The sequence below is a fragment of the Thamnophis elegans genome, chromosome 1 (assembly GCF_009769535.1).
Source record: "Thamnophis elegans isolate rThaEle1 chromosome 1, rThaEle1.pri, whole genome shotgun sequence".
Lineage (NCBI taxonomy): Eukaryota > Metazoa > Chordata > Lepidosauria > Squamata > Colubridae > Thamnophis > Thamnophis elegans.
In genome coordinates, this window is record NC_045541.1 from 40,752,106 (window position 1) to 40,771,886 (window position 19,781).

Genomic DNA, 19,781 nt, shown 5'->3' on the forward strand with positions numbered 1-19,781 from the left:
AGAATTGGGTATACTGTATTTAGCCCTAAGAAGAGATAACACTCTTCAAACATCTGAAGGGATATCTAAAATGTTTTGACAATTTTATTTTCCATAGTAAGACTCTTATTACAGGAAGGGAGATTTCAAGTTTCTCCATGATAGATGAGTCATATAATAAGTATAACAACAGAATCAATTACCTAGAAAGATGGTGGGCTTCTCTTTGCAGACTTTACCTAAGCAGACACTAAGTAGTGATCTGTTTGTAATGCTTAGATCTGGGCAAAGCCTAGTCTTTTCTTAGCTCTATAATTCTCTGATTATGCTGAAAAACATGAAATAATCAAATGATTGCCTGCACACACATCAAATGTTGCAACAGTTCATTGAATTCAATGAGTGTACTCTTAAGTATGAATCAAGCTAAATTAATTCACTTAGTGTAATCTTAATGAGAAATAAAACACAAAATTGGTATTTTGCTGCATTAAGAAGGGAGTAGTTGATCTACTGTTAACGAGAGAAAAGGATATCAGAGAGAGGGGGGGGAGCAGGGCAACTTATTTTGGAAGCCTTTTAAAGCAGCCATATATTTTCTGGAAATTACCTTAAGCAGAATTGCCAACATAATTGCACACATCCACCTTTACTTTATAGGATACACACAGGAATGTCTGGAAGACAATTAAATGATTCCTAAATGTAAATAAGTGAGCTAAAAACAAGTTGATTAAGGTAAAGGTTAAAGCTAAAAGTTTCCCCTGTCCAATCGTGTCCAACTCTAGGGAGCGATGCTCATCTCTGTTTCTTAGCCAGCATTGTCTAAAGAGACTTTCCCTGATCATGCAGCCATTATGACTATATGGCAAAGCACACGGAATGTTGATATCTTCCCATCTACCTATTTATCTATTCATATGTGCATGCTTTCGAACTGCTAGGTGGGCAGGAGCTGAGCAAGTAATGAGAACCCACCCAGTCATGCAATGCTCGGGTCTTCAACCCAGGCTGTCAGCTTTCCAACAGATAAGCTTAACCACAGAGCCATCATGTCCCTTAGACAGGTTAATACAGGAATCTGAATAATTGGAAAAGTTGTTTCCATCACTAGCCCTTTTTAGTTGTTGTGTCAAGCAAGCAGTGTTACATGAAGGCATAGAGAACAGTGCACTTTTCGGTTCTGCTGTTTCCATTGCCCTGACTTTATGCAATTTGAGTTGACAGGAAAATAAAACTGAAATCCAGTGGTGTGCTTCTTAAGGAAATGCTATTCCCCCAAATGCTTTGGCTGGCTCTTGTCGATGAAGCAGTGAGCTACTGCCCACTGCCTTTTACATCCAGACCCATGTGACTGACTTAGATTTAGGCATGGGCATGACATTCAAATTCAAATAACTTTATTACGGTCATTAACCAGCAGAAAGGAAAAAGTGAAGCGAACAGTTTCCAAATATCCAGAACATTCAATAATAAATAAAGAGGCAAGGCAAAAAGTAAAGAAGACCCTGTGGATTTTGTTCCACTTGTTATTGCCAACTATGAGGGTGGGGGCAGTGCCCTCTTCTGTTTGAAGGCCATTGAGCCACTTCTGTCATAAGACATTCCCAAGGTCATGTGGCCAGTATGACATCATAGAACACTGTCACCTTCCCACCAAAGTGTTACCTATTAATCTGCCTGCACATGCATGTTTTCAAACTGTGAGGTTGGCAGGAGCTTGGTGAGGATGAGAGCTCACTCCATTAGGTGGTGATCAGGTCTCGAACTTGGGCTTCTGGCTTTCCAGCTAACCAGCTCAGCATCTTAACCACTGAGCCACCGCACCACCCTAAATAAAAAGGAGCAATAAATGAAAAAATGCTAAAAAGCATCATTTGTATTAGTTAAAACTATCCTAAAATCTAGAATTAAAGACCCCCTGGTAAATCTAAGGAAAGGAATGTGCCACTTTAAATGGACATGCCAAGGGTTTCACTCTAAAAAACAGTGACGATAACATTGATTAAATTTATATTAAAGGAGAAATTAATATGGTTATTTGACACATGTAATTAATACTCCCGCCCTTCTGTTAGTTAAAAATTTAGGAAAAAAATATCTATGTCATCCAAATCTCAGGTCACATCCTTCAAATTCCAAACAGAAAACTGCAAAATTTTCAAATCAGGTAAACCCAATCCTCCCCTTTTTTGTGTATCTCTTAGCACCTTTTATTTAACTCATTTTTCCCAGTGCACAAATTTAGATATACCCTTCTGCTATTATTTAAACAGAGCATCAGTTATCAAAGCAGTTATTGTCTTAAACAAGAATTACATTCTAGGCAAAACATTCATCTTGATCACAGAAATTCTCCTCAATAATGACAGTTGTAGTTTCTTGTATCTTAACACATCTTTTTAAAGTTCACTCCATATCTAAACATAGTTATTTTGAAATAATGTGGAGTTCATATTTGTCATTGTGATGCCCAAATATTTAACCTTTTTCTCAATCTTAAAGCCTGTTTTATTCATCAGTTCTGTTTATCTTGTATTTTCATATTTTTGTTAACTTCTTCCTCTTCTATTTACTGATGTTAAAATCTGCTAATGTGCCAAATTATTTTAATTTGTCCATTGATATTTCAATTCCCTCTTTAAAGGATATTCCAAAACCAACATCGTCATTCGCAGAAGCTCTTAATTTATAAATCTCTTTTAAAAACCTTTACTCCCACAATACTCACATCTTGTCTTATGTCTTTATTCAGTATTTCAAGAACCAAAATAAACAAAAAGATTTCACAAGAAGCATCCTGTGTCTTCAAGTCACATTCCTGATCTGGGAGAACAAAGATGAATAAATCTTCTTTGGAAGGCAGCAACAGAATGCTATTGCTTTGTATTTCAGATGCCAATGCATAACCTAGTGTTGTCTTAGTTGAAAAGCTTTGTACACAGAGGTAGTCCTTGGCTTGCAGCCATTCATTTAGTGACAGTTCAAAGATATGGTGGCACTGCAAAAAGTGACTGATGACTGTTTTTCACACTTATGACCATTGCAGCATCCCCATAGTCACATAATGAAAATTTGGACACTTAGCAACTGGCATATGATGTGTTGCAGTGTCCCAGGGTTCTGCGATCACCTTTTGCAAGCAAAGTCAGTGGGGAAGCGAGATTCAATTAACAACCCTATTACTAACAACAACAGTGATTCACTTAGTGAATGAAGCAAGAAAGATCATACAATGGAACAAAAGTCACTTAATAAATGTCTCATTTAGCAACAGAAATTTTGGGCTCAATTGTGGTCAAATCAAGGGCTTAAGTCAAGTAAGTCAAGGGCTACCTGTACTTACATATATATATATATATATATATATATATATATATATATATATATATATATATATATATATATATATATATATATATATATATATATATATATATATATATATATTTTAAGTGTCACAACCCCTGGTAAGCCCCAATTATGGGAGGAAGCTAACTGCTTCCATCATCTGTCAATCGGCTCGTCACAAGAGTCCATCACGACAGAAACCCAATATTTTTACTGTTGCCTTTGTTATATTTGTGTAACAAATATTTACAGCACAAATATATTTATCAGCACAAATAAAACATATATATATATATATATATATATATATATATATATATATATATATATATATATGTGTGTGTGTGTGTGTGTGTGTGTGTGTGTGTGTGTGTGTGTGTGTTTTATTTGTGCTGATAGATAGATAGATAGATAGATAGATAGATATAGATAAATAGATGATAGATAGATAGATAGATAGATAGATAGATAGATAGAGAGAGAGAGAGAGAGAGAGAGAGAGAGAGAGAGAGAGAGAGAGAGATAGAGATAGAGATAGAGATAGAGATAGAGATAGAGATAGAGATAGAGGGAGAGGGAGAGGGAGAGGGAGAGGGAGAGGGAGAACATGCCAAACTTGAAATTTCACATGTATGTTCCTCTTGGCTTTCAACAAAGGATTTTTTCATAAGATAGGTGGGGCTTCTGTGGGGCAAACATGAGGGAGAGAAGGTGATAGGATAGGTGGGACTTCTGTGGGGCAAGCCTGAGGGAGAAAAGATGATGATAGGATAGGTTTTTGTGGGGCAAGCCTAAGAGAGAAAAGATTATAAGATGGGATAGGTTTTTGTGGGGCAAGGCTGAGGGAGAGACGGGGATAGGATTGGTGAGATTTCTGTGGGGCAAACCTGAGGGAAAGAAGGGGATAGGATAGGGAAGGTTTCTGTGTGGCCAGGCTGAGTGAGGGAAAGGGGATAGGTTAGGGGAGGATTCTGTGGGGCAAGCCTAAGGGGAGAAAGGGATAAGATAGGGGTGCTTTCTGTGGGGTCAGGCTGAGGGAGAAGATAGGATAGGGTAGGATTTTGTGCGGCAAGCCTGAGGGAGAGAAGGTGATAGGATACAGGAGCTTTTGCGGGACTAGGCTGAGGGAGAGAAGGGGAGAGGAGAGGTCGATGGTAACTGCTCATTAATGTTCAAGCTGTAAGTTGAGTGAGTTTTGTGAGTTTTGTGTAGCGAGGGAAGGACGACGCGGCAGCCAGGGTTCAACAAACCAAACTACTTTTATTCTAGGATGACAGCGATTCAAAGAACACAACGCGCGCCAAAGGTATTTATATGAAACAGTTAACCAATCACCGGCCGGGGACTAGGCAGCAACCGCTGACGTCAGTCCCTCGGCCAATCAACTATAACTCCGGGCCGGCAACACCCTCTGCAGCTTTCAGCCAATCAGAAAGCAAGAGGCTGTTGCCGGCGTCATGAATATTAATGGGGCATGAATATTTAACACCCCTTCCCCCCAGTTCTGCGCATGCCCGAAACGGAGCATGCGTAGTCTTGAAGGTATGCAGGGCGGCGCCGGACCCGCCCAGATCTTCTCATTGCAGGGGCAGTCGTCGGCGGAGGAGGACCTCCTCGTGGTAGCTCCTCCCCAAAGGGAGTGGAGCTCCGAGGCACGCCATTTTGAAAAGGCCCAGAAGGCGGGCTCAACTGCAGAGGTAGGCTTGGCCGTGGGGGCGCGTCACAAGGCGTAGGAGGAACCCTCTGAAGAGTGTTCCCGGGAAAGTGATTGTAGGCCTGCGAGTTTCCTAGGACGGGTTGAGATGTTGGTTCAGCGTCCCTGCAGGTGGCGCTCTGGTAGGTAGGGCCTGGTGTGGCGAAGGCCCTTGTTTGCGGTCCCTCGGCTTGAGTGTTTTGTGGTTGGCACAGGTGGAGGCCTGGAGTGGCGAAGGCTTCCCAGGGCAACCCCGGTATTGCGGTGTTGTCTTTCGGGGACTCGCGGCAACTGGCCTGCGACGGGAGACGCCTCCTTAGCTGATCCAGGTGGCGTCTCCATTGGGATCCGTCAGCCAATCGGATCCTAAAAGAACATGGGCCGGTCAGGGCAACGATAGAAGCTGGAACCCATCTCGGATCCGCCGCAAAGGAACGGGCCCACACGGGATCCCCTAACTTAAACGAACGGGGAGGGAGGACCCCCAGATTGCTCGGCTGATCCCCTGAATAGAGCGGGTGAAGCCTATCCAGGGGAGTCCGCAGGCGCCGGCCCATCAAGAGCTCCGCGGGGCTTTTGTTGGTGGTTGGGCAGGGGGTGGAATGTTGGCTTAGCAGGTAAGCCGCCACCCTCGCCTGCCAGTCGCCCCGGTCCATGCGGCCCAGCGCCTCCTTCGCTGAGCGGACCGCCTGCTCCGCCCGGCCATTGCTGGCCGGGTGGTACGGGGCTATGGGCGCGTGCCGGATCCCTTGCTCGGCCAAGAATTCCTGGAAAATGGTGGACGTGAACTGGGGCCCGTTGTCCGAAACTATCACATCGGGCAACCCATGGGTTGCGAACAACCTCCGTAAGGCCCTAACCGTGCTCTCGGCTGTGGTAGAGCCCATCAGGACCAGCTCCACCCACCGGGAGTAGGCGTCCACCACAACCAGGAAGTTCTGGCCGTGGAAGGGACCAGCGAAGTCGATGTGGAGGCGGGACCATGGGCCTCTCGGAGCCTCCCACTCGCGAGCAGGCCCGGCGGGGGGGTTGGACCTGGACACTTGACAGGTCGTGCAGCGGCCTACATAGGCCGCTATCTCCGTGTCCAACAAGGGCCACCAGACATAGCTGCGGGCCAACGCCTTCATTCGCGCTATGCCCGGGTGGTCCTTGTGGAGCAGATCCAGAACTTGTGGCCGAAGCGCGGCGGGGATCAGCACCCGATCCCCCCAGACGAGACACCCCCCGTGGAGAGAGATTTCCGCCTGGTGATTTTTAAAGGGCCGAAAGCCCTCTGCCACTTTGTCTGTTGGCCATCCCCTCAAAACCCAGGAAGCGACCTGGGAGAGGATTGGATCGGCCTTCGTGTGGGCTGCAACGTCTGCTGCCGAGATTGGAAAACCGGAGGAGGCAATGGAGAGGACGGATAGGGCTGGCACGGGGGCGGTGTCCGTCTCCGGCAGCGGGCAACGGCTTAGGGCATCCGCATGCCCCAGCTGTTTGCCAGGACGGTAGAGCAGCGTATAGGAATATGCTGCGAGGAACTCCGTCCAGCGAGTCATTCGGGGGGACAAGATGGCAGGGGTCGGCTTGTCACCCGCCAAAAGCCCAAGGAGTGGCTTATGGTCGGTGACAAGAGTAAAGTGCCGACCGTAGAGGTAGTCATGGAACCTTTTAATCCCGGACACTGCAGCCAGAGCCTCCTTGTCGATCTGGCTGTAATTCTGCTCCGCCGAGGAGAGTGTCCGGGAATAAAAGGCCACAGGGGCCTCTGAGCCATTCGGGAGGACATGGCTCAGGACCGCCCCTAGACCAAATGGGGAGGCGTCACACGCCAACGTCAGAGGCATCCCGTCATGATACTGAATCAGGACTGCCGATGACGTCAGCGTCTCTTTGACAGCCGCGAACGCATGCGCTTCACGGCTGCCCCAGCGCCAGGCCGCGGATCGGTCGAGCAACCGATGCAGCGGCTCGGCTAGTGACGCCTTGTGAGGAATAAAGGGGGCGTAGAAATTGAGCAGCCCTAGGAACGCCTGTAGCTCCGCCCTGGAGGTGGGAGCGGGGGCGTTCCTAATGGCAGCAATTTTGGACGGTGTAGGGTGAATGCCTTGGGCGTCTATTAAGAAGCCCAAGAATTCCACCCTAGGGACAGCAAATGAGCATTTGCTGCTTTTTAATTTTAATCCCGCGCCCCTGAAACGACTGAGGACCTTCCGCAATACATCGATGAGTTCTGAGCGGCTGGCTGCAGCGATCAGAACATCATCGAAATATGGCACAACCCCCGGTAGCCCATGGAGCAGGCGCTCCATTAGGCTTTGGAAGATCCCCGGGGCGACGGACACGCCGAATTGCAGGCGGCGGCAACGGAAAGCCCCACGATGGGTGACGATGGTTTGGGCAGCCGCCGCATCGTCATCCACCGGGAGCTGTTGATAGGCCTGCGCCATATCCAGTTTGGCAAATATGCAACCCTGCCCCAAGGAGTGGAGCAGGTGTTGCACGACAGGGACTGGATAGGGGTTTGCCTGAAGGGCCAAGTTGATCGTCGACTTGTAGTCGGCGCAGATTCTCACCGAGCCATCCGGCTTGACCGGAATGACTATGGGGGTCTCCCAAGGAGCGTGATCTACTGGCTCGATGACTCCCTGCGCCAAGAGCTTGTCAAGCTCGGCGTCAACCTTGGCTCTTAAGGCAAAAGGCACCCTGCGGGCTTTCAGCCGAATGGGAGCAATCTGAGGATCTAAACTAAGGGAGATGGGGGTTCCCTTGTAGCATCCCAGCTGGCCATCGAAAACGTCAGCGAAGTCATTTAAGACGTCTTCCACTGAAGAGGGAATCACCCGGTGCACCCCCCCAATGGATAATCCCAGGGCCGGAAACCAATCAAGGCCGAGAAGGGCCGGCAGGGCGTTTTTTACAACAATGATTGGCAGCTCCCCATTAAAGGTGCCGTAACTAACTGGAATAGGGAAAGACCCCAGGACGGGAATCAATTTCCCCTGGTAGTCCCTCAGAAGCAAACGGGTTGGGGCTAACTTCGTTTTGGGCACAGTAGGGCAGAGGCGGGAGAACATGGCCCAGGACAGCAACGAACGGGAGGAGCCGGAATCCACCTCCATTTGGCACGGCTGACCTGCCAGGTGGACATTGGCTGTTATTTTTCGGGCTCCGGCGGAGGCCTGGTTGATTGAGCTCTCTACTTCCTGCGGTGAGGACACATTGTGGCAGTCGTCTCCCCTGCGCGTTGGCCGCGGGGGCTGGCGGCGCGGCTGCGATTTGGGCCTTTCGCTGGCTTGGAAGAAGGCAGGGGCCGGCAAGGATGCTCGGCAGACTTGGGCAATGTGCCCCTGCCTCTGGCACCGGCGGCAGACAGCGTTCCGGAACTGACAGGTCTGGCGGTCGTGGCGGCCGCCGCAACTAAGGCAAGACGCCTTGGAGGTTTGCGGCGCGGCCGCTGATGTAGCCGGTTGTCTTCACCAGGGTTGAGCTCGTACTTGGCCGACGTTGTCGGGCCCTGGGTCCTCGGGAGGCGGAAAGTCATCAAAGTCAATATCATGGATTTGGGAGGCCGGCGGAGTGAATGGGACGTGTCCTTGGTTCTGTGACGACAGTTGTAGCCGCTCCAGATCAGCGGTGGACTGCTCAGAGAGCTCGGCTGCTCTGGCAATTTCCACCGCTTGTAGGAGAGTAATATCGTGGTAGCGGAACATGCGGCTTCTTAGATGGACGTCCCGCACTCCGCACACGAACTGCTCTACTAAGTTTTCTTCAAGATTTGAGAAGTCACACTGGGAAGCTACCGTGCGTAGGGCTTCTAAGAATTGGCTAATTAACTCTCCCGGCTTTTGCACTCGTCGGCGGAACGCAAAGCTACGGGCAATTTTAGAAGGCGTCGGGGCATAGTGTCCCTTTAGTTTGGCCATCAGGTTGTCCCAACCTAGTTTATAAGCGGGTCTGGGAGCGGCCATAGCTCTGGCTGAGGCGAACATGGAAGGTTCGCAGCAGGATAAAAAAAAACTACATTTCTCCTCATCGGTTTGAGCCTGGTTCTTCGTGGCTATGAGGTATGTCTCAAACTGCTCCATGAACCCTTCCCAGGATTCACCGGCGGAGCCAAACGGAGCGAAAGGCGGCAAGGGGTTCATGTTAGCCAGGAGTTAGTAACAGGCTGAGGAGAGGAGGTTGTGACAGGAAAATTTTTCCTCAGCGTTCGGTGCCGGCGCGATTTGCGGCTTGTGGCAGCTGGCTGATGGAACCTCTCTCTCTACCCTAGGCTACGCGGAATCGGGATCCCATCCTCGTCACCAGTTTTGTGTAGCGAGGGAAGGACGACGCGGCAGCCAGGGTTCAACAAACCAAACTACTTTTATTCTAGGATGACAGCGATTCAAAGAACACAACGCGCGCCAAAGGTATTTATATGAAACAGTTAACCAATCACCGGCCGGGGACTAGGCAGCAACCGCTGACGTCAGTCCCTCGGCCAATCAACTATAACTCCGGGCCGGCAACACCCTCTGCAGCTTTCAGCCAATCAGAAAGCAAGAGGCTGTTGCCAGCGTCATGAATATTAATGGGGCATGAATATTTAACAAGAAGGTGATAGGATACAGGAGCTTTTGCAGGACTAGGCTGAGGGAGAGAAGGGGAGAGGAGAGGTCGATGGTAACTGCTCATTAATGTTCAAGCTGTAAGTGTCAATTTATCAAGCCCGATCACATAGTTTCATAGCAGAGCACAGGTATTCAGCTAGTATAGTTATATACTATAGAAATGTTTTAAATAAATAAATAACATACAAGGCCAAATGGGTGGGAATAACAATGAAAATGTGGTTGCCGATCTCTAAGCAGTTCTTTAAGAATAAAGATTGCTGTTACTTTTGGGTAACCATGTATAGAAACGCACTGTGTGACATGAATGCATGCATCATAGAATCATTGCACGCAGCACACCATTTTCAAAGTTATTATGGCCTGTTTTGCTGTTTGTAGGATGAATCAATGCACCCAAGCTGATGATGTTTCCACTATAGATTTGGAGACGACATTCTACTAATCGAAAAATGTATGCTGGTTCCAGGACAACTTGTCCTTTTAATTTAGAGCTTGGATGATATGCTCTGAAACCGATAAACTTTTACCAGAACAATGTTCCTATTTTTTTTCTTTAAATGCTTCTAACATGTATTGTTATATTACTTCATCCCACCTTGTTTCATTAAAATATTGGAACAAAGTAATAAAAATGAAGTAAATATGCAAATATCTTTGCACCATGCAATACAGCTATAAATCTTATTCTTTGATAACAGCTGTAATGTAGCCATCATTTCTGTGGTGGAGCTGCCGCAACAATATCAAATTTGATAGTTAAAAAGCAGTCAAAACTTTAATGCTACAGTGGAGGTAAACACACAGTGTGCAATAAATAAACATTATCTAACAAAGCATGTTTATAATTCCTTCACATAACAGTCAGAATCATATATCTTTCCTTTTCGAGCTATAATAGCAATCATTATTCTTGAGCAACTATAACAAAATGTAACCCTCTCAAAAAATATTCTACTTACAGTAAATATACCAAGGTAATGTTAAGTTAAACACAAAATTGGGAGAAAAACAGGACTGGCTTCATTTACCTTGTAACTGAACATACTGGAAAGTTTATGCTTTCAGTGCTTACATAATTCAAGAAATTGGGATATACACTTTTTTTTGGTAATACTTTCTATTGGTACTCTGCTAATTGGTCTGTAAAACCCCATATGGTTTCATATGCTGAAATAAAGTATCAAATGACTAATGGTAACTATTTTTTACAAAAATGCAAAAAAAAGTACTAAAATATAGGGAAGTGAGCTCTGCCACCATCATTTCTGTAATAAATGTATTTGAAGAAATTGCTTATCAATTTATTTGTGCACTTAAAAGAGTTTTTTTTTTTTTTTAAACTGAGACTGTTAAAATGTTTTGCAGATCTTTGGCATAAGTTCTTTTTCCCTACCTGCTGCTGAACTATTTTGCTTTGAAAGCAAAAAAATAAAATAAAATTGGGGATGCCCAAGGAATGTGAATCTATATAAAATGATCCTTAGTATAGAAAATTGCATAATGAGATATTTGCATTTTTCTTTTATGTTTTTAAAATATAACTGAAGTAGACAGTTATGTTACATCTAAGTAATAATAATAACAATGTGCCAAAATGTTGATGCAGCCAAGTAATACATTAATGCAGAAGACACATTTTATGTATGATTTATTTGCATTATCTTAACCACTGATACTTTACATTGAGGGACGCGGTGACTCAGTGGTTAAGACACTGAGTTTGTCGATCAGAAAGGTCGGCAGTTCGGTGGTTCTAATCCCTAATGCCGCATAACAGAGTGAGTTCCTGTTACTGGTCCCAGCTTCTGCCAACCTAGCAGTTTGAACGCATGTAAAAATGCAAGTAGAAAAATAGGAACCGCCTTTGGTGAGAAGGTAACAGTGTTCCCTGCGCCTTCAGCATTTAGTCATGCCTGTCATATGACCACGGAGACATCTTCAGACAGCACTGGCTCTTCAGCTTTGAAATGGAGATGAGCACTGCCCCCTAGAATCAGGAATGACTAGCACATATGTGCGAGGGGAACCTTTACCTTTATGTTTATCTTACTGTGGATTGGCTAAGAATTTGTCTTTTCATTCAAGGCAAGTACTGTAGGATCAAAATCCTACAGATTCAGTCAGTAATGTAGTGGGGAGAAGGTCATGGTCAGGAGTCTCAAAAATAGAAGTTGGTTAGGCATTGTTTCTTTCCGAGAGAGCTTGCCCACTATAATAGTAATTTACCATCTCCAGTTGAGTAAACCATGAGAGACAACAAGAAGAGTATCACTCTTGGCTATCTTGCCTCTCCCAGGCTATCTGGGCCACTTTACCTGAAACCAGGAACCCACACATTACTTCTCTGTTATGAGGAACATCTGTTAATGTTTACAAAGAGATACAAAGCTAAATCCTGCCAATATGACGACCATATATTGTGACTTTCTATCTTTTTCGTCTCTGAAAATGGTCCTGCTAGCCTACCTTAAATGCCTAAAGAACTGTCATTGGATTCGTTTCTCAAATGTTGTTCATGCCAGTTAACACTATTTATTTAAGCATTTCTCTGACAAAATAATTTCAAAGGTTAATCTGTAAAGATTCTGGAGGGTTCTCACCTTCTCTACTTTCCTCCCCTTATCTTTTATTACTTGTGGTCCACTTAATAGCCTAATAAATAAATTCCCCAAATATTGAAACTTGGGCTTCTAGTTGAACAATTAATGAGTGGCATGTCTTTCCTCCAGAAATTGTAAATGCTCCAACACTGGAAGTTTTAAATAAGAGATTTAGTCATTTAGTCATTTTATTAAGATTTATAGGCCGCCCTTTTCCCTGAGGGGACTCAGGGCGGCTTACAATCACAGGGAAGGGGGTGCAATATCAAAAGACAAACAAAATGTGAACAAAAGAAAAATAATAAAACACAACTTTCATTCAACAGTCAACACTCGGGCAGGTAAATTGGGAACCTATCCCCAGGCCTGATGGGAGAGCCAGGTCTTGAGGGCTGCGCAGAAGGTCTGGATGGTGGTGAGGGTGCGGATCTCGACGGGGAGGTCGTTCCACAGGGTCGGAGCTGCAACAGAAAAGGCTCTCCTCCGTGTAGTCGCCAGTCGACATTGACTGGCGGATGGGATTCGGAGGAGGCCCAGTCTGTGCGATCTAATCGGTCGAAGGGAGGTAATCGGCAGAAGGCGGTCTCTCAAGTACCCAGATCCACTACCATGGAGTGCTTTAAAGGTGGTCATCAGTACCTTGAAGCGCACCCGGAGACCGACAGGTAGCCAGTGCAGTTCACGGAGGATGGGTGTAACGTGGGCGAATCGCGGTGCGCCCACTATCACTCGTGCGGCTGCATTCTGGACTAACTGCAGTCGCCGGATGCACTTCAAGGGCAACCCCATGTAGAGCCCATTGCAGTATTCCAGCCTAGAGATCACAAGGGCTCGAGTGACTGTTGCGAGAGCCTCCCGGTTTAGGTAGGGCCGCAACTGACGGACCAGGCGAACCTGGGCAAATGCCCCCCTGGTCACAGCTGACAACTGGTGGTCAAAAGTCAGCTGTGGATCCAGGAGGACTCCTAAGTTGCGGACCCTATCTGAGGGGTATAAAATTTGACCCCCCAGCCTAAGTGTTGGAACATTAGCCAAATTGTTGGGAGGGAAACACAATTGGGTAACCTTTTGACTGAAATGGTATAGGGGTTCCTGCCTGAGCAGAGGGTTGGACTAGAAGACCTCCAAGGTTCCTTCCGACTCTGTTATTCTGTTATTCTGATTACAGTAGTTTTACTATCCTGAAAGAAAATAATTAATCCCTATGAACCATATTGGATGAGAGATTCTTTGTGTGAAGCTTCTGGCTAGTGTTTCACTCACCCAAGGATACAATGTTTGGCTTAAATAGAGCAGAGTGCAACATTGAAATAACATATGAAACATATCAGATGTTTTATATTTCCCCACAGATTTTTTTTTTGAGGAGAGACAACGAAGAATGAGAGAGGCTGTATATTCTACTCTGAATGCATGAATGGAAGTGCTTTAGAGGAAAACTAATAGAGGAAAATCACTGAGAATCTGTTGTCCACACTGCAACTGATACATGTTGGAATCTGTGGGGTGTCCATTCTCCTTGACAAATTAAGTCTTTGCTCTCTGACCTAATAAAAGTAGCAAAAGGCAGAATTATACAAACATTCCTGAAATGTTGTGATTTCCTCCCCATGCCTTTCCCTGATGGCAACTTTGTTTTGATTTTCCCTTTATTAGAGGAATTTTAGTTTAGAAGTACACTGATGCACTCCAAATGTTTATGGAGATTCTTCAGTCATCCAGGTCATGGTTGTCCCAAAGGTGCTTTTTTTTTTCAAAAGGCAACTGGACTTTGTTTTTCCTTGAAGATGTTTCAACTTTGATCCAAGAAGCTTCTTCAGTTCAGTTCAGCTTCTTTGATGAGGAGCAAAAGTATTGGGGGGGGGGCAAAGTCCAGTTTCCTCTTGAAAAAGCACCTTTGGGATGCAGTCCAAAATATATAAAATTCTGTGCCTGCCCTTCAGTTTCTGTAGTAGTAACTCAAAGTGGTTTTATGAATTGCAGTTAGGGATCCTATTCTAAATATCTAAGTTTGTTATGCAGTGAGTAAAATAACCTCATTTTCTAAGTCCAATCTTACAATCAAAATCTAGTCTGAACATGACTTGACATAATCTTGGTTTTAATAGCTATTGTTGTATTGAGATGTAACTAACAGCAATTCAAGAACAGAGCAATAATCAGGCTCCAAGTATAAATTAATCCTTCCCTTTCTTGAGTATGTTTGAGCAATATCTCTCCCCTCTAATTTCTATTTGCATTAGGAGGATGAAGTTCCCTACTGACCCTTTGATGGAGTTTTCCCTTTTCTCTATATCCAAGCCGCAGGTTTAAGTGAGTTAATTCTTTGAAGGATCACAGCAGAAGAGACAAGGGTGACACCTTCGCTTCTCACCTGCTGGTGGCATTTGCATTTCAAAAACTTTCCTATAACATTAAAAGCACATGGATTTAATCCGAATAAGTCCATTCCTCAGTGTGGTTTTTATTGATTTTAACATTGCTCAGCATGCCAATTTAAACATTAAAAATTTAGGGATAGGTAGGTAGATAGACAGGTAGACAGACAGACAAGAAGGGATGGATGGACAGATATAAATAGAAGTTAGAAAAGCTTCTCTGCAATCAGGAACTTAAAATAACAGATTCCCTTTCTCTTCTCTGACTGAATATGTGAGGAACCTACCTATGCTTTCTGGAATACTAAAAGCAGGAAATGTACCCCACTCTCCTTATGTCATTCAGGCAAAGAACTTGAGTGATGTAGTTTTTGTTTATAAGTTAGTTTACTATTAGAATAATAATGTTAATAATAAATGCCTGTTGTTGAGGCTACCAAAGACTCCCCTTGTTTGCTTCCTAGAAAACAAGACCAAATAATAGATGGCAAGTAGGCAATAAGCTCTTTCCCTTGGTGAATGGAAATGGGAATCTTGGCCCAAAGTTAGGTGTCATCATACACCTGGGTGAGTAATCCAGTTGAGGTGAAATTGAATGCTGGACTTGTGCCTAGCAAGGGCTCTTCCAGAAAATGTTTGCTGCACCTGAATAAGATGTTCCAGGAGTACCTTATGAATTCAGTGTAGTCATAGAAATGGCTGTGAGCAAATTTAATAAAGTTGTGCAAAAAAAAAAAAAAAGACAAGCCCCATGGCTGTGAGCATTTACACCTAAACAACAGGTTTGAATTAAAAGATCTCCATCTGACTTATATCGTCATTTGTTGCACGGAGGAAACAAGCATTGTTCCTTTATTCTATCCATCCCCGACAAAGAGCCTCATGCAAGGGGAATGCTGCCATTTTCTGTCACCTTTTTTGTTTTTTCCCTCTTGTGGATTCTTAATCTTGTCCCTTTCGTCTTCTAATATGACATGCAGCTTTGACTCAAAAGAGGTTTGTGTCTGTGTGTGGGGTGGGTGGGGGGGTGTTACACTAAAAAGTGGGGAGGTGAAGCCACAGTTCAATTCAATTTATTTTTTGTATTGCTTCTCATACAAAGTCTCTCAAACCACTTTACAGTGAGAGTTAATCATATAACACTTGCCAGACTTTGGCACAGAGAGACGGATGCGGACAGCACAGAAGGAACTGTGCATGGTTATGCTGAGAAAATGAAGACAGAAAATTTAGAAGAAGCAGGAACTATCATAAAAATACCCACCCCTGTAGGCAGAGTGATATATAGATTCTTCATAAACCTTCATTCATGCAATTGTAGACTAGTATACATATCTTACAGCTATGCTTGAATCTGCAAAATAATTTTCGTGGAATTCAAATAAATGTCAGCAACCAAATTTGTGGGAGGGTTTTGTGTGTGTGATAGGGTTGTGCTTGTTGGTGAACAATCAGGTGAGTTTCCAGTTCCAGTATGGGTTTTAAATGAGGTTGTAGTTCATTCAAGGATGAACTACAGGGCACCTGATCCTTCGGGTCAAGGATCCTCTTGAACCTGGAGTTCATGCTAGTACAATAGTTAGAGGCCATGGGTGCCTTTGTCCAACTGGTGGGGAAATCTGGGCCTTTGGAGACTGGAGTCCAGGAAGTCCTCACAATAGAGATTCATATCCTGATCATCTCATAGTTTGACTGCTGCGATGTGCTCTTCATGAGGCTGACTTTGAAGATGTCTTGCAAGTGAACAGTTGCTGCCCAGTATGGCAGCTTGTCTGCTAACAGAACCCAACAGATTCATCATCAATGCTTTGGTCCTTGTTCTGGCAATCACTTTCCTTCTGGGTCTAAGAAACACTTTTATCTCCTTAGATGGCTTAGTTCCTGGGTACCATCCGTGCCAGCAAGTTTTGATCCATCTTGTAAGTCTTTTGAGGGGCAGGATGCCAAGGACCCCCACCTCATTTGATGCTCCTTCTCTTCTTCATGCTTTGGAACATCTAGTCTCTTGAATTAGAAACTGTATTCTGGAAAGTTATACCTTTGAATAAGGTATAACACATGTGAGAGAGGGAAACTTGTCTTATTTAGCAATAGGAGAAAACAAAATAATACAAACAAAAATATCAATATAGTAGATCCCATTGTGAGGCCTTCCATGAGGAAGTCCTGCATATATTTTTCCCCTTTGCCTTTGTATATTTCACAAAGGACACAAAAATCACTTTTGGCAATGTAGTATATGAAACTACGAAGAACAACCCCACTGTAAGGCTCACTGATTGTTGGTATAACTCAAATATATCTTAGGTATGCATCTTCACTGTGGGATTGTAGGGTGGATGTGTGTGAGGGGGAGACAGAGAGAGAAAAAAATGCAAAAATTTGGGATGCTTCCTGTTTCCTGGAGGTGACAGTCTGAAAGTTTTAGTTTACTGTTATCCATATGCTCTAAATCATATAATAAATAAATAAATAAATAAATAAATAAGTTGAAAGTTTTGAAAGGATGAGAATAATTGAATTGAGTAAATAAAGGGATGAAACTTCAAGGTGACCTGGTTACATTTTATTAATGTAAGAGAAAATCAAGATATTTTACAGCCTGGATGATGTATAGTGGACAACAAAAGGAACAAATATAATATGTGAAAGGAGGGGGTGGCAATCAGAGATAAAGGCACAGGAAATAAATATATTGGATTATAGAACTATGCAAAATTGAAACTCATTGGCTAAGAGGAGAAAAGGGAAAATATGTTAATATGACATCTCCAGCATTACTTTTAACATGAACTCTCCACATATGTCTGTCCACATTCAGCTACAAGATTAAATGAAGATATAAAACACCCCTTCCAGATCAAACACCACACAGACAGATGGCTGATTGATATATTTAAGGCACATTTGTTCATGGGCAACAACAGGAACTTGCTGCTTTCATTAAGGCACACATTTAAAAGGGGTGGGGTTTGCATTACAACACTGCTGTCATCATTCTGATATATACTCACACATACTGCTGCTTCTATCCAGCTATAGTTGACATATAGCAATAGTAATAGCATTTACACTTATATACCATTTCAAAGTTCTTTACAGCCCTCTCTAAGTGGTTTACAGAGTCAGCATATTACCCCTAACAATCCGGGTCCTCGTTTTATCCACCTCAAAAGGCTGAGTCAACTTTGAGCTAGTCAGGATAGAATAGAATAGAATAGAATAGAATAGAATAATAGAGTTGGAAGGAATCTTGAAGGTCTTCTAGTCCAACCTCTTTCTTAGGCAGGAAACCCTACACCACTTCAGACAAATGGTTATCCAACATCTTCTTAAAAACTTCCAGTGTTGGAGCATTCACAACTTCTGGAGGCAAGTTGTCCCACTGATTAATTGTTCTAACTGTCAGGGAATTTCTCCTCGGTTCTAAATTGTTTCTCTTCTTGATTAGTTTCCACCCATTGCTTCTTGTTCTATCCTCAGGTGCTCTGGAGAAAAGTTTGACCCTCTTCTTTGTGGCACCCCCTGAGATATTGGAACACTGATTATCATGTCTCCCTTAGTCCTTTTTTTCGAACTTCTGGCACTTGGCAGAGTTAGCCTGCAATACTGCACAACAAGGGCTCTTTATATAGACATAAATAGAGCCAGAGGGCAGACTTCTATCTGGGTAATTGTACTTATTGATAGCCTAATCAATGGTAAAAATAAAGTTTCCTTTAAATTTTGTGTTTATTCCACTGACTACATAGCATATCTCAGTTGTTTTCTTGACAACAATAAAAATGTATTTTTCTTTTTAATTCTCAAATTTTCATTGCAGTCCTCTATCTCAGTATAATCTGTTCTGTTCCTACTTGGTTGTTTTTTGTTTTTAAAAATCAGTCAATGTAGGCTGCCTGATAAGGACATGCTGCCTTTGAAAAGATGGGAAAGCAAGCAGGGCAGCAACAGATGTATAACTGTGTGCACATTTTTTTTTTAAGAAAATGTAATTCAATAAATCAGAGAGTTGAAAGAAAGTTTCATCTGATTAATCAACTACTTTGGTATTTGAGTATTTGGCTTTCAAGAAACCATGTTCATTCATTCAATTGAAAATGAATGGACTTGGGCCTGAAAATCACCTGTCTTTGTGTAGGATTCACATCATTAATCTTCAAGTGATCAGATATTATGCTTCTATGTTCAGCACAACTTCTATGTTCATCGTGTTCACATCTACATTCAGCTCAAGAAATATGTCATGTTATATGTGGATTAATAAAGTATATATGACCTTTCCCAGTGGTAGTAAGTCAAAAATTAGAGGTACACGTACATCAAACTCAGTTGTGAAGATATGCAGGAAAGTTGTAACTTCTTCAAAACTCAGTTCACAACACTCCTGGAAAATCACTAACCCCATCTGATAATTCAAGGAAAGTCCTCAAAAACATTAGGAAAAAGAAGAAAAGATCTTCTTGTGAAGTTGGCAAAGAGTTCCTTTAACCCCAAAACAACTGGAGAACTCTTACCTTTTACAGTAACATTAAGCCTATTGGAAGTTTAACATGCACCTTTTTTTAAATTTCACATGCACAGAAAAACTTAAATGAGAAATAATCCTCCCATTACTTAGTGGTATGTCACTGAATTGAAGAACTATAATCCCAAGGAGTATTAAAGGCCACAAAAGGGCATCCCCATATTTCTTATAGATGAATAACACCATGTTCATCACTTTCATTGTTTGAAAGTTGGAACAATATCCCAACAATTAGAATACTGTTATTTTGTCTACCATTAAGTTCCATTACAGTCCCAACATCTTTTTGAGGGTTAATGTGGCTTCTTTCATCTTTTCTATTTATTCAAAGAATCTTGGAGGGGAAGAAAAAAACCCTGAACTTTTCCCAAGAAGAAAAGGAAAAAAGAAAAGGGATGGATTTTAAGCTAAGAGGTTCACCCATCATTGTTTCCCCTCCCTTTGCTCTCCTGTTCAGATTCATGTTTCTCAAGTCATGCCACATCTTTATAATGTAGAATAACAAACTAGAATCCTATAGTAACTCATTTTTTGACCTTTTAATATTTCTGCCATGGGTTGTCAGAGTTGAGAACTGCTCTCTGTCCTAAGGTGATGGATTATTTAATTAACTGTTGACCTTTTCTGTATCATATGTTGACAATGAAT